The 24,667-nt window shown below is 37.8% G+C and overlaps 1 long non-coding RNA gene across 2 annotated transcripts in view; it reads right to left on the bottom strand.

Moving 5' to 3' along the window:
* LOC108551394 (uncharacterized) overlaps positions 1 to 24,667 on the bottom strand; it is a 147,720-nt gene that overhangs the window by 107,880 nt on the left and 15,173 nt on the right. The window lies entirely within an intron of this gene.

Raw genomic sequence — 24,667 nt, 5'->3', positions numbered from 1 at the left:
AGGCCCACTCCCTAGGCGAGAGAAACAAGCGAGGAGCAACAAGAGCACGGATGAAATAGATTTCATGGAAATGATCCACCGGCCATAAAACAGGATAATTATCGCGAAAAGGCCGCCAGTGGCGGAGAGCTTAACAGGGACGTTAAAATTACGCGGTTTAACGTGGAGCGAAATTGGCGGCACGATCGCGGAATAATATCACGCACGATCGTTCATAAGTCTGTCGATGGAACGTGGAACGTGACGGCCAAGTATTTTAACGGCTCCATCGTCAAACGTCCTCCAGAAAGCCGATATCCCGGCGATTAAGTCGAAAACCGGGCGAATCGCGCGGATAAAAGTGCCCCTTCAGCGAGAAAGGAGGCGAGTATCGAAAGCGTTTTGTAGTTCCATGAAAATCCGGCTATTTTGCCTAGCTTTGAGGTTTAGCGCTCGGCTCACGGGGAACTGGCCGCGGTTTCGCTCAGCTCGATCACTCGAGTATTAGCATCAGGATGCGTGCTTCCGGTCAATCTTTCTCACCAGTTTCCCTCCTGTCATTTCCACTATTTTTATTTCAATTGCGAAAGCTTCGAGTTCCAATTCCGATATCTTCAGTTTCCACTTGAATTTTGGTATTTGAATATACGAATTTTTTGAATTTTTCTGTATCCTGGATGAATTTGCGTGAGAATAAATTTTGGAATTTTTGTGCATTATGTGTTTCTCTCCTGTCATTTCCACTATTTTTATTTCAATTTCGAAAGCGTCGAGTTCCAATTACGATATCTTCAGTTTCCACTTGAATTTTGGTATTTGAATATACGAATTTTTTGAATTTTTCTGTGTCTCGGATGAATTTGCATAAGAATAAATTTTGGAACTTTTCTGTATCTCGGATGAATTTGTGTAAGTACAAATTTTTTATTTCTGTGCATTTTGAATAAATTTAAATAAGTATAAATTTGGGAATTTTTATATATTTTAGACAAATCTGTGTAAGTATAAGTAATGGATTTTTGTGTATTTCAGGTAAATCCAGAAAATGTTCTTCAAAAATATAATTCCAATTTTATGGAAAATTTTTCAGTTACAGCCCTCCATTCTATCAAAGACAACCAGCACCACCGTCCATTATCGATCACTGCTCAGGGATCGCAAGCTTTGGACGGAACTGCAACTACCAGTGACGTCAACAGCAGGTAAAGTTCCCGGATGGTCCATTAAACGGTCGATCCATTTAGGAAGCAACCTCGTTCAACACTGTTTAAACTTCTCCGATCAGACCACTGATTATCGTGGCATATTGAAAAAACAAGCAGAGGGATCCCTGGCGATCAAACCTTGCATACCTTGAAGAAACAATCGAACTGAAACGTTTCAGCAAAAATCGCGATGACTACACGTCTATCTCGACTTATTTCAGAAATTTGGACAAATTCCAAATACTTCGACGACCACCCAAACGCTTTCAAGAATATAATAGATCTCAACAAGAAATTTAAAACTCCTATCCTAACCAGGTATCTTTAAATATATTTCATATAATTTAACTCTTTGTACTTAAAAAATTTTTTAATTCCGTCGATCAGTGATTTTGAACGAACTTTTTCGACGGAAAATGAATTTTGACCAAATTGCGAATTATTGCAATTTTATTGCCCGTGGATTATTAAATTTGGAACGTGAGTCGAGGTTCTACGTTTCTCTGGAAATTAGAAAGCGACGAGACAAAGGAACTGGTATCACGACTGGGTAAAGTGTGTAATATAATAGCCTAATATAATAGTATACTATTACAATAATGTAAAAGCGTGATAGTGCAAGATATATGATTTATTAGTATAACGATATGTAGCGTGTACTAATATTAGAAGATATAATGTATAATATTATGTACGGTGTGTAGTATAATAATAAAATAGCATGCAGTATGTAATAATAATAATAATTTATACTGCAATAATTATATCGTAATAATATCCATGAAAGCTTCGAAGTTCTATCCCTATATTTAAAATATATTTAAAATAACAATAAAATGAAACGTTACATTAAATTTTTGTTTATAATTGTTAACAAAAATTCTTGAAATTTCTCTCGACAAGAAATTGAATAACACGTCCACGCGAACTGGGTTTCAAAAAGAGTAAAAATAACAGATATTTCGATCTCTGTTGCGATTTCAGGATAACAGTCAATGTTGTACATCAGCAGGCCCAAAAAGTCCCTAGCTCATCGGTAATTTGTAACTAAGATTATTTACTCGAAATAAATTAATTTAATCTGAATAAAAGAAGAGACATTCTGGTTCCTATCTTATACTTAGGATAACGATCTAGCTTGTACAACATCAAGTCCAAAAAGTCTCTAGCTTATCATCAACTTTCACCAACAACCTTCCAATCTAAAATTTCCCTTGATAATAACAGTCGATAACGTGATCTTCGAAATAGGAAAAATTGCAGAAATAACAGATATTTTAATCCCTGCTTTACATACAAGATAACCAGCTACTCCATACATCGCCAAACCAAAAAGTCCCTAGCTTATCATCAACTTTCCCCCACAATTTTTTATTACAAAATTTCTCTACATAATAAGAATTGATAACATGGTCTCAAAAATAGAATAATTGCAAGAACTGGGTAATTATCTATCCTGCACACCATCAGATTCAAAAAGTCCCTAGTTTATCATCAACTTTCCCCCATAATCTATCATTATAAAGTTTCCCCTGATAATAAAAACTGACAACATGGCCTCAAAAATATAAAAATTGAAAGAATAATACATATCATAATCTCTGTCTTACACTTAGAGTAATTATCTACCCTGCACACCAACAGGTTCCAAAAGTCCCTAGCTTATCATCAACTTTTCCCTAAAATTTTGTATTATAATATTTCTCTCGGTAATAAAAATTGACAACGCGATCTGGGACATTCGAAAAATTGCAAAAATACCCTAAACACCGCCAATTCTAAATTGTCACTAGCCCATTATCGTCTCTTTCATTCTAATTCCCTTGGTCTTGAAGAAGACACCCAATTCCAGCGAAATTTCGACGATTCGCAAACTAACAGAATCTAAATTTTATTTTTATCTGGTGTGTGTGCCATTTTTAGCGGATGATCGGAGGCGTGGATCGATAGATCGCGATACATGGAAGAGAGCGGATCGGCGGGAAAAGACGTAATTAGCATCGAATCAATTAGCGGCGATTAGCATTCTCTCGAATTAATTAGCAGTAATTAACACCTCGCCAGAGTGCACGAATGCCGGGCAAAGGAAATGGCGTCTGGTGTCGCCTTTATCGCTGCACCACCGGCCTTATTATCGGCCTGGCTTTCAACCAGGACCGTGACGAACGACTTCGTTTCCCTTTCTATACGTGTACTGTACAAAATTGTATGGTACTGTATAGTACTAAACTATATGGTACTATACTCTCCTGTATGAAACTATATGGTACTGTGCGGTACTGTGCTGTACTGTACTAAACTGTATGGTACTACACTGGACTATATTAATACTATACTAATATTACACCGTACTGTACCAATACTGTACTAAAATTATATACTATACTGTATCAATACAGCACGACCATTGTAATATAGTACACTGTACCCATATTATATCAACACTGTAATATACTATACTATATTAACACTGTATATTTATTAATATTTATTTTATTTTATTAATATTTTTATTTATTATTAATATTTATGTATAGTATTAATGCGGTATATTAATACTGTAATGTACTATACCATAGTATACTAATACTATACCAATACTGTGATACACTGTATAGTACTTCACTAATATTCCACATATTGTCCTTATACTGAATCAAGTACACTAATCATACAATATTAATATACACAAATATACTATACTAGTACTGTGATACACCTTACAATATTTCATATATTGTCCTTATACTGAATCAAGTAAGCTAATCATGTAATATTAATATACTCAAATATACCATACTAATACTATACTAATACTGTGATACACTGTACAATATTTCATATATTGTCCTTATACTGAATCAAGTACACTAGCCATGTAATATTAATATACTCAAATATACCATACTAATACTATACTAATACTATACTAATACTGTGATACACTGTACAATATTTCATATATTGTCCTTATACTGAATCAAGTACACTAATCATGCAATATTAATATACTCAAATATACTATACTAACACTGTGATACACTGTACAATATTTCATATTTTGTCCTTATACTGAATCAAGTATACTAATCATGCAATATTAACATACTCAAAGATACTATACTAAGCCTACCCTGAATGAAAAATATTCGGAGACATTCTAGACTGAAACATTTTCTCTCGTAAAACTAGAATACAAAAATTGTCGACAAACCAGAGATTACAACACAAACCACCGTACGCGACTGCATTAGGTTACAATTATATAATCATACACGAAACGTTACATCAGACAATTATACTCTCAAAGCAGAGATCCCGGTGCAGCAAGGTTAATTCATATTAAAACGAAGTTGGAAATAGTGCACAGAGTGCGAGAAAGTAGCGCGTGTAATTCGAGGGAATTACACCATTAACCTGGGCAAAGTATGAACCTCTCGTTTACGTTCCTGAGAAGTCCGGTGCTCTGTTAGGTTTACGATACATCGGTTGTTGCAAAGGAATCGGAAGAAACTGCAATCCTTGCCAAGTTTTAATTAGAAATCCCAACTTCTCCTTTTCACCCCATTTTTTCCCCCCCTTTTTTCTTTTTTTCTTTTTTAAAGAGTAGAGATCCAAGTAAAAACCAATAAAGCGGACTAACGAAGGTACTATGCTATGTACGCTATGATTCCTCCTTCTGGCTAGCAGTCCCCCTTTTTTCAAAACCTCGCAAAATTTCGAATTGTTTTATTTCAATATTACCGTGAAAAATCTCAGCCAATAAATTGGAATTTCATAGTAAAAATATTTTGAGAACCATCTATTATCGATCTCCTTATACCTCGCAAAAATTTTAAACTTTCAAAAAAAAAAAAAAAAAAATTTTTTTTAAAAAAAAAAAAAAAAAAAAAAAAAAAATAAAAGAAACGAATGAAAACGAATTGCATATTTTCAAAAAAAAATTATGCAACTTGGAACCCCAGAATTCCAAGTCTTCGAACCTCGCTATCCCCAAAGTGGAAATACGTGACACGGAGTCGACACCCTCGACACCTAAACGACACCCAAACGACGCCCAAACGGCACCCAAACGGCACCCAAACGGCACCCAAACGTGGAGCCACGAAAAATTCCGACGTCACATCGGAGAAATGGAAAGGTTGGCGAGAAATTACAAGAGAAGGCGAGGAAGAAGCTTCCGGGATGGAACCGGGGCAACGTTAATCATCCCGATCTGTCGTGGAATTAATACGTGCTCCAACTACCGGAATAAGAGTGAAAAAATAGAGGGAGAAAAGGACGAGAAAAAAAAAGAAAAAAAGAAAAAAAAAGAAAGGAGAGAAAAAAGGCGAAAAATGAAGGGTGCAGTAGCAGAGTCGCTCTTATCAGCCCGGAAGCTATTAACCCGGTAAAACTTACTTTTCCTAAAACTGGGTTAATCATCTGTTCCGCGAGCCGGGGCTGAATTATCCGATCTCACCGTCCTAAATCCCGAATTCCGGCGCGCAACGACCGCACCCCGCCTCCGTGCAGCCTGTAATTAGACGTTAATTGGCCGACCGAATGGATTTCCCGATTCTATCGATCGTTCCACTATTTCGAACATGGTCCCCGTAAATAGAACCGGACTATCGGCTGCACGTGACGAATTTCGAATTCCTCGTTGATTCACCATTTTCAACCCCCGGGGGGATTATATTATTCTTCCTACATTATTTTTTTTTTTCTCTCTCTTTTTTTGGCGAATTTCGAATTCCTCGTTATTCCACGATCTTCTATCCTCTTTGGATTTTATTATTTTTTTTCTGACGAATTTTAAATTCCTCGTTGTTCCACCATTTTCTATCCTCTGGATTTTATTATTCTTCCTATTTTATTATCATTATTTATTCTTTTTCTGACGAATTTTAAATTCCTCGTTGTTCCAGCATTTTCTACCTTCTGGATTTTATTGTTCTTTCTATTGTACTTATATCTTTCTTGCGAATTCAGAATTCGTCATTGTTAAACTATTTTTTATCCTCTGGATTTTATTATTATTTTTTTTTCTGACGAATTTTGAATTCCTCGTTGTTCCACCATCTTCCACCCTCTGGATTTTATTATTCCTTATATTTTATTTATATTTTTCTGGCGAATTTCGAATTCGTCATTGTTACACCATTTTCTATCCTTTGAATTTCATTATTCTTCCTGTTTTATTATTATTATTTATATCTTTCTGACAAATTTCGAATTCATCATTGTTACACCATTTTCTATCCTCTTGATTTTATTATTCTTCATATTTTATTTCTTTCTCTTCCTTTTCTTGCCGAATTTCGATTTCCTCGTTGTTCCTATCTGTATCCTTTTATTCCTCACCATTCTCCTCTCGAATTTTATTGCTTCCTTCTCATGCCGCGAAAATTCTGTTATATTGTTTGATTTCTTGCGTGACAGGGTTAGTCTTCTTCGCGTCCCGCGTTTCCTCCGGAACGTCGCTCTTTTTCGCTTCCCTTCCTCCTACGTCTTTGCCGGAATTTCGCTCGTTTCGCCTTCTTTCCGCTCCAATTTCCCCCCCTCTCTCACTCTCTGCCATTCTTTTCCTCTCGGTGTATTTTGGGATTTGGCCGGAATGACGTGCTTCTAGATCTCTCCTCGTCGGATCTACCTCTTCCGGATGATATACCCCGTTTGCCCGAGGATCCACGTTTTCTTTCAACAGCATAATAGAGTTTGCAATTAACCTTTTCACTGCGAACAGGGTACGTACGATTCATGTACACACGATCGCGAATGTCTGGTAATTCTTTGATACACAGGTCTGCTCGACCCTTCGATTCGCCATCTTGGAATAAATGGCGGAATAAATGGCGGGAAAGATTTCGAAATGAAATTAATTTTTCTTCTTTTTCTTTGTACTTCGATAAGTCGTTTATACTTGCACAATATTTTAGAAGCAATGGAAGAGATTTCAAAGGAAAATTCGTTCCTTTTCCTTCCTTTTGATCAATTTGAATATTTCCTTCTAGTGTGATGGAATTTGTCGAAACGAATTCGAGAACCACCCATTATAAAATTATTTATTACAGCAGAATGTTAGAAATTATACTACAAATTCGGAATTCGAACTTGAGAGTAAATACTATTATTACAGAGAATTAGAAAAATCAATCTATAAACCAAATTCATAGAATTCGGTCAGAAAAATAAACCTTACCCTTTTGGAAATTATTTTAATAACGAATTCAATCATTATATGTACGCAAATAATTATTACAGCACAATTATTGAATAGCAAGCTCGGCAAAGAAAGGAAGAAAAATCAAAACAAAAAGGAAAGATCAAACACTAAAAAAAATATACATATATAATAGCCCTTAACTCGAATTAACCCTTAACTCGAGTTGACCCTTTGCACTCGAGAAGTGAGCTTCAGTTATCATTTCATAAAATTTGGAAGATCGATATTAATTAATATATCAAATTTAATGTAATGGAACAGTGTAGGAGGTATCGAAATCAAATAATTCTACAATTTTATTATTATACAAATATTTATTTACTGCTCAAAAAAGTATCGTCAGTTTTTTACCAGAGAATCTTTGAATTTCTACTCTTTTGTAGCCAAAAAGTCGTCGAGCGCAAAGGGTTAATAATAAATACACATAAGACACACGTAGATTTAAAACCCTCTTGACAATGAATATAATTCCATAAATCATAATCAAACACTCGACTTCGACATAACACCACCGAATCCCCACTCGACACATAATCAAAGCGCCATAACCCCTTTGCCAATGCCACGTAGCCTGCGAGCCCACTCGACCAGAAGCATCCTCCTTTCCTTTTTCGACCACGCCGACTGAAGGGCGGGGGCGTAGTAACGAACGTCGGGGCCAGGGGTATATTTCTGGTAACCGGTACGATTCGATTATCCCTCGTTCCCTACAGTGCGAATTAACGAACTAACCGGTCCCAGGGATCCAAATATTTGCGGACCACGCCAAGCCACGCCGTTCTGGAAAATCGTTTCGACCCCTGCCGGCCGGACTAATCGAGTTACCTATGGGACGCGAGGGAATCGGGGTCGAAAGTCGAAAACTGGGCTAGCCGGGGGATTCGGACTCGTGGAGGGTGCTCTCTGCCGGAACCGCAGGCCGGAAGTCGCCTTTTAATTTCGGCCAGCGGATTTCCGTGCAACCGTGGGGCACTTTTCACGGTCGAGAAGCTCGAATTCGAGGTCGAAACGGTGTCACGGACGTCGCCAGACACGCGATACGGTACAGCGAGCGCGACTCGGGTCCCCTGGCCTTGTAATTAACGCCGGCTTTCGCCGCGCGGCGGCGCCACAAGCGCCCGGTACTTCAGCAGAGGCTGTGAATAGTCAGTAGAGAGACGGGAAAGTTAGTGGAGAGTTTCGTTACTCGTTCTCGGACCTGACAACCTTTATTTCCCATATTTTTCTTCTGCATATTGGCCAATATACTTCGATTATTTATTGATAAAGAAATTTTGCAGAAACGTTTGGAGTTGCGAAACGAGTGAATTTTGCAAGTTTGTGAGGGTTGCAGGAAATTAGGTGCAAGGGTATCAGGTGTGTGGTAAAGTGTACCTGGTGATTTGGCTAATAGAGAAAAATTTTGAAAAGGCTTTGGAGGAACTATATGATACTGTAATATCGAATATGAATGTCTCGATTTATCCGTTTTAATATTGTAATACTTGGACGATTACGTCGATTAAAATAACCGGTTATATTTCTCTAAAAGATGTTTGTCATGAAATTGATGTTATTTTTATGAAGTCTATAACCCGATTATATATACTTATTTATTTTCATCGTTGTGTATTAATTATTACTATTCATGTAAATTATATTTGGACACCTAATATAACGTGACAAGGCTAGTGTCACGCGTGAATTTAAATTTAATTTGAAACGGGGTTGCCTAGACGCGAATTGGAATATTTAAATTTGAATTTAAATTTACAATTGAATTTGGAGTGCATTTCGCTGTTTAAAATTGATTTTGAACCCAATTATTCTGATTTGAAGTACAATATGAGTATCGTGATTTGATTATTTAAATTTAGGTATAAATATCTTAGATTTCAATTTGAATATATAAATATCTCCATTCGATGAGTATAAATATTAAAATGGGAGGATTGGACGTTCGAATTTTGCGATTTAAATGGAGACGGAATAAAGAACTTATTTTTCCTCGGATTCAGTTAATTACCAATCGAATAATCGATTATTAGCAATAACAAAAAGCATGATTATTGCTTTCACTCCTCGTTCGAATTAATTAAAATATCGACGTGATAAGAACGGTAGATAAATAAAAACGTATTTAAAGAGAGAACCCGAGTCGCGTTAAATTCTCGAGGGCCGTCGTCGCCTTGAGAAATGTTCCCCGTTAATGAATTTTTATAACAATTTATATCGCCTTGTTATCTGTACCAACCACCGCCACACTCGCGAGAAATGTTTCTCGTTAATTAATTCTCGTAATTTAGCCTCTCTCCCGGTAATATTGCGAATATACACCACAGAGTATTCGGTGAAAGAACAAATCTGCATTTTTTAAATATTTAATATCGGTTACAATTATTTTCGAATAAGAAAAACTATCGAAAATTATTTTTTGAAATTTTCAGAAATCGAAAATTTAATTTCGCAAATTTTTTGCGACAATAATTTAATGTCGAATTTTCAAAATTCCCCATTTTCAATTCCCGTGCTTCTCAAATTTTTAATTCCCAAATTTATAAATTTTCAATTTCACGTTTAGTAAATTCTTATTTCCATACCTTGGCTATTTCAGCTTCACGTTTCTTAAAATTCCACATTTTCACCCTCGCATTTCCAAAACTTCCAATTTCACGTTTCACAAATTTTCACCAAGGCGTTTATCAAATTTCTAATACCCGTATTTTAGAAATTTCCATTTTCACGTTTCTAAAATTTCCAGATCAATTTTTTCGAATATCCTATCCTCGAACGGTCGATACGTTAATTTCCATCCTTACCGATATTCTCAAAGCAAATTTTGAACGTTGCTACACGTCCGAACGAGGAGGCTATTTTTCACGAATAATCCGTGCAAATGTTTCAAAGAGACATTGGGAGATTACTTCGAATCCGGAACGAAATTCCGTGAAAGCGAAACGCTGGAATTTCCGAAGCCCTGAAAATCGGCGTTCCCGATCGAATATTCCGCGGTGCAACGCGGTGCGTTACGAGAGTACAAAGCGACACGGTAGCGATTTATTAACTAACCGATTCGCTTCGCAATACGAAATATTCGCCAGATCCGCGAGATTCGATCGCTTTGGCTAACCGTTGCACGATTTCCATCGTTTAGCGACGAGAACGAAATTCGCCGAGTACAAAAGCATTCTCTGCATAAATTCCGTTTAGAAAGCGATAACTTGACCACTTTCGTACCCAAATTATTTAACAGCTGCGAAATCCTACCATCGATTCTCTTGACCATTTCCGCGTAACGAATACGCATATATTTTGCACGGATATTCTAATATTTGAAAATATATAATAACATAACCTATACATATGTATCTTCCATATTCGGAAATTGAAGAAGATAATATTCTAATTCAATTTATAATTGACATTAAAATCTTAAGAAGTTTTATAAATTTTATAAATTTTGTAAATTTCGAAATCTTGTAAATCCTAAGGTTGTATACATTTTGAAATTTTATACTCGTATGATAATTTAAGTTAAAAGAAAACGTTAGTAATTATCAATAATACAATATATTAATCTAACAATTTCTTCACATGACCTAAATTATTTATTAAAACAAAGTCTAAATCCTTCACCAAAATAAATTAAAAATTATATCTTGAAATAAAGTATCGTGCAAAGAATCTTACTCACGTTTCGAAATACATCAAATACCGCCATCTGGAATATTCGTAAAACCGTTTGCATGACGTCACGAATTATTCCCGCCATTTTCAGAAACGGACGAAACGGATAAAGTAAAGATGGTCGCCGAAAAAGCCGAGTCAGCCTCGATAACGCGGGAAGAAGTCGGGTAATGGCGTCTGGTATGCTCGATAATAATTTACACCGGCCGTTTAACGTCCGAATACGTTTCGAATTCACAGCACTCCCAACCACACCGATGATACGACGACAATGAAACGAACGCCATGACACGCCGTATCAAATTTTCAATTCCGCTCGCGAATTTTACGACCGACCGTCGAACGCGAATTTCCGACAAACAATATGCAAAAAGAGGCGAAAAAAGGGAGTAACTTGCAACAGGAACGCGAGACAAAGCGAGAGCGAGTGAGAGAGGGAGAAACAGCGGCGAAAAATTCCATGTCGACGCGATTTCCACTGCCGTTCCGTCCAACATTATTTGCACGATCGTTTGTATTTTCCTCTTTTCACCTTTCCTCTTCTTTTTTCCACTCTTTCATTTTACCCCTTTTCCACCCGTTCGCTGTCAACACGCAAACAGACGAGTATGATTCGACGTTCGAATGAATTTTCACGCGTAAACTGCCGTTGTAACTGCGAACACGAGACACGATCGCGACGTGCGCGTCTCGTCGCATTTTCACGGAACACGCGGTCCAACTTCGCGCAGGTGGCGCGCAGTGGTGGGGGAGCAAGACGGTGGCGCCACAAACGGCCTGTCGCCGTTGATCGACGATGCATATTTCGATATACTTCGCGTGGCTCCGCGGCGGAGTGCACGTGGCTCGTGTATCGTGAAATCTATAACGACGCGATAGGAATCGTTTAAAATCTATTTACATAAATGAACCTGATGAAAGAATTCGATTGTTATGAGTAATTTTACTTAGATATTTAAAAGGTATCGAGGTTTTCGAGAAATTTCAAACTTTCAATTGACTAACACTTCGAGTGTTTTATTCCTACATCGTATGGGTAACTTGAAACGCTCGCAATAAATAGGATACTCTATGAAACTTTGGTATTAGGGTGAGATATAAAGTAATGGATAAATTCAAAATTTCGGCAGAGAATTTTACATTTAAAAGTTAATTTGGTTAATTTTATTTTTTATTTAGATTTGGGTATTAGGGTGAGATTTAGTAATATAATAAATGGTTTAAATTTTTAGCTGAACTCTTTGTTTCAGGGTTAATTTAATTTCCACCTTTTATTTAAATTTCGATATTGGTGTGAAACCAATGGAATTGTAAATTAACAGATAAATTTAAAATACGGCTGTAGCGTTTTTAGCTGAATTTCTCGTTTAAAAATTAATTCAATCAATTCTATCTTTTATTTTAAGTTTGGATACTGGGATGAAATATTGTAACATTTCGCTACAAATTAATCTAACACCTAAATATAGAACTATCGACAATTCCAGTATTATTTTACACACGAAATCCCACCATTTCCCACATTCAAAGTATTCCAAATTCCTTTGCACGTCGAATTCCTTTCTTCACCACCGAACTTCGTTCAGGTTTCCAGAATTCTATCTAAAGAATCCCGAGCTCCATTCCCCCCAAATTTCCCCAAATTCCCTACAATTCCAAACCCGGATCGCACATTTCCCAAAATCCACAAAACATCTAACACACCGGGCAGCGGAACCTATATACGTATACAATCCGAATTCCAAACTCTCTACCCCCTCCCCGCTATCAAATTCACCATGATCGTCACCCAACAGAATTTCGCCAAAACTTCATCTCCGACCGCCATCTCCCAAGAACCCAAAGAAATCCACGCGACACCTCTATACCGCAAAATCTCCTATCCAATTTCTCTCCCTCCCTCTTCTTCCACCTCCAAATTCGCCCTCAAGCCACACCTTCCCCTCCACTGCTGCTAAACTCCAGCTGAAAACCCAGGGAAACTCCGCTGGCACGCTGGAACCAGCTCGCACGACAGACCACCACCACGAACGGCTCTCGGCTGGAATTCCTCGCGAGCCATCGTAATTTCAGTAATTACGATGACGTCACGGAATAGTCGAGAGACCAAGTCGTATCATAAGCCGTGCTTTGTGCCTCGATTCGTGCGCACGAGAGATAATCGAGAGACGAGTCCTCGGAGGAAGGTCCAAGAGAGCGAGAATCGCGGATAAGTCCGACTGGATGCGAAATGCCCCATGATCAATCGTCTCGCAGCTATTGTCTCTAGCTGCTGCATCTGCACTCCTATCTGTATCCGGTGTTTACGTATTCCTCCGCGGTTATTGCGGCCGTTTTATCGGGCGGATTTTATCGTTTCAATGCCATCAATCGGCGGTTCCGAGGGGAACTGGCGGTTAATCAATCCGAACGTTTACGTTCCGACGATACAGCGCGGGTAAATGCAGCTGATGCTTGTTTTCAATTAAATGCCGACCGTGAAAGACAAGACAGCCTTTTTCGTTGCTGGAAATCGTAAGTGATTTGTTGGGTAGGTTAGATTGGTCTGTTATGACGCAGTTGGGATGGCGTTTCCATTGTTTTGGGAATGGAGATTTGGGTTAGAGCCGGATTTGGGGTACAGTGATGGAGTAGTCGGGTCAGGATTATAGAATTGATCAGACAGAGACCTGAGCTGTGTAGTTTGGCGAAAAATCAAGAAAATGATGAGAAAATTGGTGTAATTCCTGTTATTCTGCAACTGGTGACATGGTGTCAAATTGACACTATATGTGTTAGCGATGCGTGACAAATTATTGTGTTTATACCGTTGGATGAGCAAAGATCCGTTGAATCTTAGGCACTGAAGGGACCTAGTTGATAAAGGTACGCCAACGTCAGAGTTCAAAACATCTTTCTCGTTCCTACCTTGACTAAGGGCCAATGGTCATTCTCACCTCTCAAAAAAGTCAGAATATATAAGCACCTCTGAAAACTTGTACGAAGGCAGTTCTTATTCTTTTCCGACGTAGCCTCGTTGCAGAACTCGTATTGTATACAGAAGCGTTCCGAAATATATTACAAAAGATTAATCGGTCTATAACGTTCTCAATCCGGGTTCCAACAATACTAAAATAAAGAAAGAAGAAACAAATTTCATTTCGATTACTAATAAAAATATACCGTTTGCATACGAATTATTATTGCATAATTAATAGGATAAAATCACGTAGAAAATAATATATAGTAATATATTAGTAATATAATATATAGTATACTACATATGCTACAGCAAAAGGGTACGTCACCAGTTGAAAGTTAACCGTGTGGAATACTGATCCTGTTATGGCGACGTCGTTGGTATGGTGTCTCTACCATATTTTAGGATTTTAGGTTAGGGGTGAGATCACGTTGAACTGAGAATCGTGCAATTGATCGGGTGTCAAAGATTATAAATAAAGCGATAGTCTATGTGGTCTAAGGAAAAGGTCCCGTGAAGATGGCGCAGCAGTCGACCCGTGAAATGGAAGTCATCTTTGGTTTAACCTCTGTTGGAAAATGTCCGACACAAAATTCAAATATCAAGATTCACCGATAAAATATTCCTATTTTGAAAATTATTTTCTCAATATTAATTTTTGATCGTCGTATAGAAACAACCTATAGATATAATAATCACGGTTGCACAAACTATACCGTAGATTCCACTCGGTTCCTATTGAAACGTTGCAAGGGATCTCAGCAACGCCATCTAGCACTGAACCAAGCTTCAATTTACTATTATATTAACGTTGAAATGGCCTAGAAGCACTATAGTCTTCGCGACAAAGTCAGGTGCTAATATTCACATCGCGTGAACTAATATTTTAAACATTTCACACGTATAATAACGAAATCAGACGATGTGGTACCTGGAATACGAAAAATAAGAGAAAGAAGGAAGAAGGAAAAACGAAGGAAAAACGAAGGAAAATGAAACGTTCGACGGACTCTATATGGTGAGTAGTAAGTTTCTCTACATTTAGCTAGGGGAACTAGTGCGAAACACCGGAACGAAGAAGAGAGAATCAATAATAAACTGGCGTAGTGCCACAGACTATACTGCGGATACATCTTTGCTACTCAGGCCTGATCCTCAAACGTTCAATCGCGGAGACCGTCGTTCCACTTGCGGCTATGGTAGCCCGACTCGTCTGCTCCGTGCAACTTACTCAACCACGGGTAAGTAACAAGTTTAATTTCGAGTTTAAACAGAAACTGAGATTCACTTAATCCTTTGTCTCGCGAAATTAACCCCCATCTATGATTATTTTATTTTATTTTATTTTATTTTATTTTAATCCTTAAACTGTATCAGAATTAAATCATCCCAGCTAACTTTTTATTATATTTAAATTTTCTCTGGACTATGTTATTGTTCCAAACCTATTTCGAATTTTAATCTGTCATATGTACTATATTAGAAGAGATAAAGAGTACTTTAAAATTCAAAAATTATTATTTCGTTCCTAACTTTTGCCAGCAAGTAGAGAATCAATAAGATTGGAATTGAATTGAATTAGAGTGAAATTTCAGTGACAATAGTTTTGATTAAATTTCGAGTAGGAGATGAGAGAATTGAATTTGCATTTAGGTTCGAATTTTCGCGTGTGGGGATCGCTAGATCTTCAAACGTTTCTCCAGAGTCCTCTGGCTGATCAGTACTCGTCCTAATCCTACTCGAATTTCAACCCTTAACGCGCTGATCCGCACAGGGGTCATTGATGACCGACACTCCACTTGCCAATAGCACCGCAGGGACCACGGATGACCGTGGAATTAATGAAAAGAGGTAATCAAGCCACTCGAATACGATAAGCGGTGAAATAACAAGGATCCGACTGCGTCGTTTCGTGCAACGCGTTAGTACCATTCAAGACGAAGCAATATCTGAGGAATATTAGCGTAAAATAAAAGCTATGTAAGACATTGCTAAAATTAATTGCTGAAATGAATCGTTATCTAAGCTGGTTTCGAGTTTATTCGATAAGATAATGGATAAAGCGGATGGTGTGTTCGTGAATCTTCCTTCTCGATCGCAGATGCACGTTATATCGCGTGTAACGTTATCGAGAAATTGTTCCAGGCACGTGGATCGATTTAGCTTTATTCAATTTGCCGAGCGTATCGCTATCGTGTAACATTTTCTTAAGAGAGAAATAGGAATTGTTAGCGCTAGGTTTTCCAGCACTTGGGATACGAAAGGTTAACGCAGCACCACGTTCCTCTATTAAGAGAAGAAAAATGAGAATGGCGTTGGAAACGAGAATTATTGGCACGATAGTACGTTCTCCCGTAATTCGATGTTGAAAGTGTTATTTGCAGCAACGCTACTTTCTTTAAGCCGAGCAAATTGAAATTTATCGACTCGGTACCATTTCATACTTTATAGTCTTAAGAAACCTAAATGTACTAAATAAACGGCAAAAATCCATAGCCTGATAGTAAATTTTACGTTCTACATAATTTAGGAAATTTATAATATAGCGGTATGAAGAAAGAAAGAGAAAAATGTAATCGAAGATTGATACTTGCCACTGCATCAGTTACCATAATGTGCAATTGGTGGTTTCAAATTCTACAGCAGTGCCATCTCGGGCTTGCTGATATTTAACGTAAACGAAACGCGATCATGCTATCTAAATTCCGTGACGAATAGCGTATCACTGTACCGCGCACGATATGTAATCCATTCGAAGTCTACAGCAGCGCCATCTCGGTACTACTAATATTTAATGTAAACAAATCATACTCGCACTGTTTGAATTTTATAACGAAATGCGCCACTGCACCGGCACTATATGTAATTGGCGCATTCGAATGCTACGGCAGCGCCATCTCGGCATTACTAATATTTAACGTAAACAAACGATAACATTGTCCAAATTTTGTAACGAAACCCGCCACTGCACCGGCACGACGTTTAATTGGCGTATTCGAATTCTACGGCAGCGCCATCTCGGCATTACTAATATTTTTAACGTAAACAAAACTATAACGCTGTCGAAATTTTGTGACGAAATCTACCGGCACGATATTCATATAATCGATGTACACAAATTCCACAGCAGTGCCATCTCATTCACACTGACGCTAAAAATATTTATCACCTTTTAACAAGATTATTCCAACGATCCTTGACATTCAAAACTTTCCGTATCCTTGCAAATAAAGCTGATAAAGTTTTAAACGTAACGCCACGTTTTATCTCGACACGTTGACTACCAGACCACGGCGACATAATAATCGTAAACTGCTTTATCATAACGCGCAGAGTAATGCGCATAAATAATACACACGAAGTTACAGATATGACTTTCAATATATTCTACCATATATTATCTCCTCGTCGATGTAATACCGCTAACGACACTCGGAATGTTATAAACATTAGCACTTATTTAAATCAAACACTTGGACTAACCTAGACGTCGCCTGTCACCGGCGACAATCACGGCGCCACTAGCAAATTAAGTATCGGTCACTGGTGACCCCACAGTGACCGACACGTTAAAAGAATCATAGATGCGACGAAATTAATCAGTGACTTATCGACCGAGCCGGCGCGCGGTAGAAAGTAAACGATCGCTCCGCGAGAAGAAACGAACTGCATAACCGCTGACACGTGGTAGCGTGTTCTTTCGGAAGGAAAAAGTCGTAGACGACTACACGGAATATACTGTTAACCTAAAACGATTACTTGGATTAATTTACGGTATAAAAAGCGACGTTTGACGGAGGAACGGGAAAACGTTAGGGTGCAGCTGGTATTTTAAAAACCGAGAGTCATTATTAAAGGCACGGTGAGCGATGTTGACGCAAGTACCGTTATCGTAACCGGTGCCACGCAGAAATCGAGCTAGGTGCATCCTACACGCCTCTGTGTACAATTTACACACGTATCCAGACACACGGTGTGTACACGGCTCTGGGTTTACCTTTATTATCCATCACCGTGTGCTCGTGTCGATCACGAGGCAAGCACACTGGATTTCGATCATCGGTCGATCCATCGATCGACGGACGGGCTTGATAGACGAGTTATTGACTGCGTGCCTCTCCTCCGGACCAACCTTCCAGACTTTAATTTTAGCCTTCCTTGGTCAATTCTTTTTCGCTCTGATACCCAGCTTTTCGTTGCTTTCCGTTGCTTTTCGTTGCTTTTCTTGTCACGCGTGTTCATCCGTTTGTAATCCTCGGTATATTTTATATCGAAAATTCGAATTCCACGATTCCTTTGTTCCAAATAAATATTATTCCATACGGAATTTTTTTTTTATTCGCGTCGAATATTTCATTTCGAACACTCGACATATAAAAATACGAATATTCAGATACGTATTTAAAGGTTAAAATTTTTATTTTAAATTTTTATTCGGGGAATAAAAGAATTCACATTCGAATATTTAAATTGATATTCAAACTTAAATATTTAAATAGAAATCCAAATATACGTGAAATGTAGAAGACAAATATAGAATCAACCTAAATATACGTAGTACTATCTTCAATTATTAACCCAATCCACATCCTTTTAAAATTATTGACGAGTTTTGTACTGAAAATTAATAAAAAAAATAAATCTATATTCAAATACTAAAAGTTTAATTCAAAAATTTAAATTTACATCTGGATAAACGAATTGATTAAAATTCAAAACTGATCCAGCAGAATTTAAACTGAAATACGCAGATTCCCAAGCAAATTCAAAGCTGAACCAACGAAATTTAACCTCAATATTCAAATTCCTATTCAAACATTCAAATACAATTTCAAATACATACAAACTCAAATCTATAATAAATCAAGAACATAAACCATCTAAATCCTATATATAAATCCTATATATAAATCTTACTACCATTATCAACTACCAAATCCAAACCTAACCTAAACCTCCCACCACTCTCCGCCAAATTTTAGTCACCTAACCTCTTCTTCCCAAAACGCAATCACGATTCTAATTCTATCGACCATATCAAGGTATCAACCCCAAGAAAGAAAAGAAAATAATATATTGGGATTATGGGTAAAAGGAAATAATTATCTTTATCCTATCTGAAGGAAGGTATATCTTAAAAAATAAGGAAGATCTCGGAATCCAGGATACTTTTGGGACTCGGAATATTTTTGAGTATCTCAAGGATTTCGAGACTCCGGGTATTTTTTGTGAATTCCAAAGATTTTAGGATTTGAGGAGGATGGAGAGTCAAAACTAGAATGAAGAAACAGGGTATGCGATTGCAGCTCGTCCTGGTTCCCTAATTCTCATCTAAATCGTGAAGTAAACATTTCACGCGTTCCTGCAACCTGTTTGGCACACAGATCAAAGATACATCTATTTCTCCTAAAAGATTGATTTCTGTATACACGTTAAGACGTATCTTATTTTTGTGAGAGGAGTCTTTATTTGGATGGCGTTGCCCTGCATCGGGTTCTAGGTTTGCTTCGATGATCTATCAAGATTATCAATTTTCGAAGCAGGACTGAGTGACGCAATGGGTCGTCATAGGGCCTATAAGAACCTGGCCGAAGGGTTCCAGGGAAGACTTTTCGACAATCGACCGTCTGCATCACGCATCGCACAAGACTCAAGCCTCCGCTCATTTGTACAGAATAAAATAAAATCAAAGTTTAAAGTTAAATCTCTATAAATCCCGATCCTCTACCACATTTGCAAGAAAATAAAAGAAAGGAAAAATGAGTAAAACCCTACATCGGCCAGTTATCGCCTCGGTAGCGCCGAAAGCATGTAAATTGGGTAGAAAAGGGAATGGCAGCGAGGGGGAATGGCTGTGGATCCGGCGTGCGGCCGGCAGAGGGAGAGAGCGGCGCTGGCGAGCGAGGACCATCATCGATAACGACGAAGTCGCGTCTCCGTGGCCAAGTCCGCGGCCCCTCTCAAAGGTTTCGTCGCTCTGGGCACCTTTGGCTGCGTTTACGTGGAAGGAACGGCGGCCAACTTCTCGGTCCTCTTTTCTCTCGCGGCGTCTCTCTACCGACCCGTGGCTGGCACTCTATATTTAAACGGGCCGCGCGGCAACGGCACAATAGGCTTTATGCTAGCAATCAGTATTCTACTTCCGTGACTAGACATCGAGGCGCTCTCCGGCTATCGATTCGCTTCCTTCAATGTCAATAACCTGCGCCTCGATGCTTGGCCCGATGACGGACGTATCGAGGCGTGCTGACTCTCTCTGATACGGCTCATCATCCATTCTTCGATGACGTTCTTCCATGGTAGCGCGCTATCACGCCCAGCGATCGCTAATGAATTTTCATATGCATCCCGGTGCCGATTCGGCCGGGGATTCACACTCCTAACTGCATTTTCGTTCCTGTCTCTTTTTCATGGGAATATTCTGGTCGTTCATACAGACTAGTTATTTAAAAATTATTTTTCGGTTTGGGTTACTTTGTTTATCGATACTAATTGTTGAAAATAAGATACGTCTTAACGTATCGAATATACAAAAATTAATCTATCAAGAGAAGTAGATACGTCTTTAACCCTTTGCACTCGAGAGGTGAGCTTCAGTCACAATTTCATAAAATTTGGAAGATCGATATTAATCGATATATCAAATTTAACCCCGTGACTACTGTGGGCGCCTATGGGCGCTTAGAAATTTTGCATTTGTGGCACGGAGGTCGCCTATAAGCGCTCGGTGTAGTTTAGCTTTCTGAACACGGAGGGCGCTTGTTTTCACAAAAATGGCGCACATCGTATCTCAATTCCTATCGTATGATACGGCCGCTGCGTATCAAAGTCTGTCGTAGTCAAGGGGTTAATGTAACGTAACAGTGTGCGACGTATCGAAATCAAATTATTCTACAATTCTATTATAAAATTTTTTATTTACTGCTCAAAAAAGTATCGTCAGTTTTTCAGTAGAGAATCTTTGAATTTCTACTCTTCTCTAGCTTTTTCTTCACTCTAGTTTTCACTACTCTTTCCGCGAACAGTCAGAATACTTGAATATACCTTCCTTAGGAAAGAATAAAGATAATTATAAAATACCGATAGTTATTTCTTTTTACCCATAATCCCAATACTAATCATCGTGGGTGAGGATCAATTTTGTTTCCTTTTTATTTTATTTCGAGAATTTATTTTTTATTTATTATTTTACATTTTATATCGTTTTGCTTGCCAATATCGATGATCGTAGGTAAATCGAGTGCATCAAGGATTACTTTCTGAGTGCATTCTGGTTCTTTTTTATTTCCAGCATTTTTTTTTTGTTTTTTTTTTTATCTATACATATAAGTTTTTATTTATCATTTCATGTTTCGCATTGCTTTGTTCATCGATATTGAACATCATGGGTCAACTGAGATCAATCTTTATATTTTTCATCTACCGTACCCTCTTCTCCAATATTCTTCTTTTTCTGAGAAGAGGATTTTAGATGTTACATATTTACTCCGTTAAGCCTCAAATTTTCAAACGTTTCGAAAGAGTAAATTGGTAAAAGTTGGGTGGAAAGAGATGACTTCGGAATTGACGATAAGTTGCAGGCAGGAAGCTATTGGACTTTAACTGGAAGCTCGAAGGTCGAACAAAGGTCACCGGTGTATTTTTAACTCGTGTGAGCATAAATTGTTTGAGTGCGTCAATCGGTTATTTTTTATAGAAAGCACTAACTTATTTGCGTCGATCAAGCATTAGTTTCGAGTGTATCACAAGATATTTTAAAATGGCCGAGATATATATGTCATGCAAAGTGGTTACGTCAATGCTATCACGTTCGAAGGAGTATCTCAGAATTACGAATAATTCAAAGAGATACGAGGAGTATGAAGAATTGCAAAGTATGCGAAAAGATGCAAGAATAAAGTAGCAAGTTTCACAAAGAATTCAAGGGAACACAAAAGTACCAAGGACTACACAGAATGCGCAGTGATGCAAAGATATCAAGAATCACGAAGAACGTAAAGACATGCAAAAGTATCAAAAGATTCCAAACAATGCACAGTAATACAAAAGTATTAAAAAATTGCAAAGTACATAGGGATGCAAAAACATTAAAGAACATGCAAAATAGGAGAGGGTATAAACATACTGAAAATTGGACACTGCAAAAGGACGAAAAAATACGAAAAACTGAGAAACACAAAGTGATATAAAAATACCAAAAATTGAATAATACAGAGATCCAAATATATAAGAAACTGGATAGTACTAGGGGATGAGAAAGCACAAAAAAAATTGCAAAAGCGCCAAAAACTGCGAATATAAAATAAATTCCAAGAATCTACTAGCACAGACTCTACTATATCACCGACCCCGAAAAATTTCTAAATTAATTATTCACAAAAAAATGCCACCTCGATTATAAAATCACCACGGCAACCACGCTAAACACCCTAGATCCTCGGCTCGAGTCTCTATCCACAAAAGTATGAACACAGACTCTACTATGTTAGAGAACTAACGATTCGTTGGCCCTTAGTCACTAGAAGGGCCTGGCTGATAAACGCAGACCAATTTCAAAGTCCAAAAACAATTGTCTCATTGCTACTTTCACTAAGGGCCAATGGTCATCTTCACCCCACCAAAAACTAACATTATATAAGCACCCACAAAATTTGCGAAAGGTCAGTTTCAGTTTAACTTTTTTCCTCTCCGTCGACTTGTATTTTTCCAACGTAGCCTTGTTGCTAAACCCCGTATTGTATATTGACATCCGGGTTCCAACAACTATATTACCAACCTCGAAAAATTTCTAAATTAGTTACTCCCGAAAAAAATTCCACTCCGATTATAAAATCACCACGGCAACCATGCCAAACACCCTAGATCCTCTCGGCTCGGAGCCTCTATCCACAAAAGTATCAACTTCATCCCTCGATTTTAAAACCCCTGTAAAACCCTCTCTACCATTACCCGAAACCCAGGAATCGCGTTAAACTTTACACGATCGGCAATCAAGCATCCCCACGGAACCATTCCGACCCTCTCCACACAAAACCATTATCCCGCCATAAACCATGCAAAATTCCCTAGCCGTAAGTTCATAGTAGGAATGAAAACGCGAATTATCCGAACAAAGGCCTCGGAAGGTCCTCTGTGTCCGAGATCTTCCTACGTCCGAGTCACGTGAAGAACGATCACGTCAGGGGATGATGGTTTTCCCTGTTTGCGGGGTCAATCCCCTGGCGAATATCTCGACGGATCTCTCGATCGCGGCCGGAAGTGCTGCTGACGTTCGTCAACCGCGAAACGCGGATGACAGACGCACAAAGCGAGTTCGTGGGCAAGAGTAAAAATCGACGTGACAGGACAGAGAGAATTTTAGGTCGAACAGACCGGTTTAATGGTAAAGGGAATCGCCAAGTTGGAGAATTTTCAGGATTAATTAGAGTGACTCGGGGTGAGGTAATTGGGAATAAACAGGAGTAATGATCGAAGTGGATGGTATCGTCGATGGCTAGCGATTAATCCGATATATTAATATTCCTAGTGATAGTGGTAAATGACGGTACTAAGTTGGTGGGATAAGTTACTAGGATAAATTACTAGGATCGGTTACCTAGGTGTCAGATAAGCTTCTGAATATTAATTTTAATTTTCTTTCTATTTTCTCTTTTTCTTTTCGACATTACTTGTTGTGGGGATCTTTGATTTTTGATGAAAAAGTTACTAGGATAAATTACTAGGCTTCGTTACCTTAGTATCAGATAAACTTCTAAATATTAATTTTAATTTTCCTTCTATTTTCTCTTTTCCTTTTCGAAATTATTTGTTGTGGGGATCTTTGATTTTTGATAAAATTTCGAAAATTTATGTATAAATTAGATGTTGAGTTTGGAATTTTGTTAACGAAGAAACATAGAATAAAGTATACAAAGGTCTAGGGATCTTTTTCAGCTTCCTGTGCTTTCTAATTGTTCAGTCTTTCACGTTTGAAGTGTTTTTTAATGTGAATAAAAGATGATAGTTAATTTTGCAGTAGGAGCTGCCCTCTGGAAGGAACTAACGTTAATTACAAGTGTAAGACGAGACAGACTTTTCTCTACTGTTTCACAAACGACATTTCACGTTTCTTCAGGATTCAATTGAGGACAAGAAAGTAGAAACGAGATCTGGAAGGTCTTTTAGACTTTTGCAGGCTGGTGCTCCCAGTTGGACTATGCTCTCTTTTAGACAAGTCTTCTAACATTTCATCATTACAGAAGCCTTTAACGAAAGCCTCGAGAGATTCTGATACCAGTGCATGAGCTATAGAAGATGTCTAATTTCGCCATAATTAAATTCATATTTTTAAATTCTGTTCGCTGACAGAGGTGATTAATCACTGTATAATTGAACTGAGTCGGAGGATGAAATATTTCACAAATTTTATCACAAATGGGGATTAGATAAATTATTATATACATTCATTTTAGCGCATTTCGAGCGACAAAGTATCGGAATTTTAAAAATTCTTTTACGTAGAATAAGATACATTTGGAAATAAAATATACTTCAAATTTTACGGTGAATGGATACAACATGATTTGTGTAATTTGTTATTAAAAATCCAAAGACTTTTTTACACCACATTAGGTAGAATTGAAAATAAAGTACACTGAAATTAAAAGATTC

The sequence above is a fragment of the Eufriesea mexicana genome, unplaced genomic scaffold, assembly GCF_001483705.2.
Source record: "Eufriesea mexicana isolate 0111107269 unplaced genomic scaffold, ASM148370v2 scaffold3953, whole genome shotgun sequence".
Classification (NCBI taxonomy): Eukaryota; Metazoa; Arthropoda; class Insecta; order Hymenoptera; family Apidae; genus Eufriesea; species Eufriesea mexicana.
This window is presented reverse-complemented; position numbering and strand designations above follow the sequence as displayed.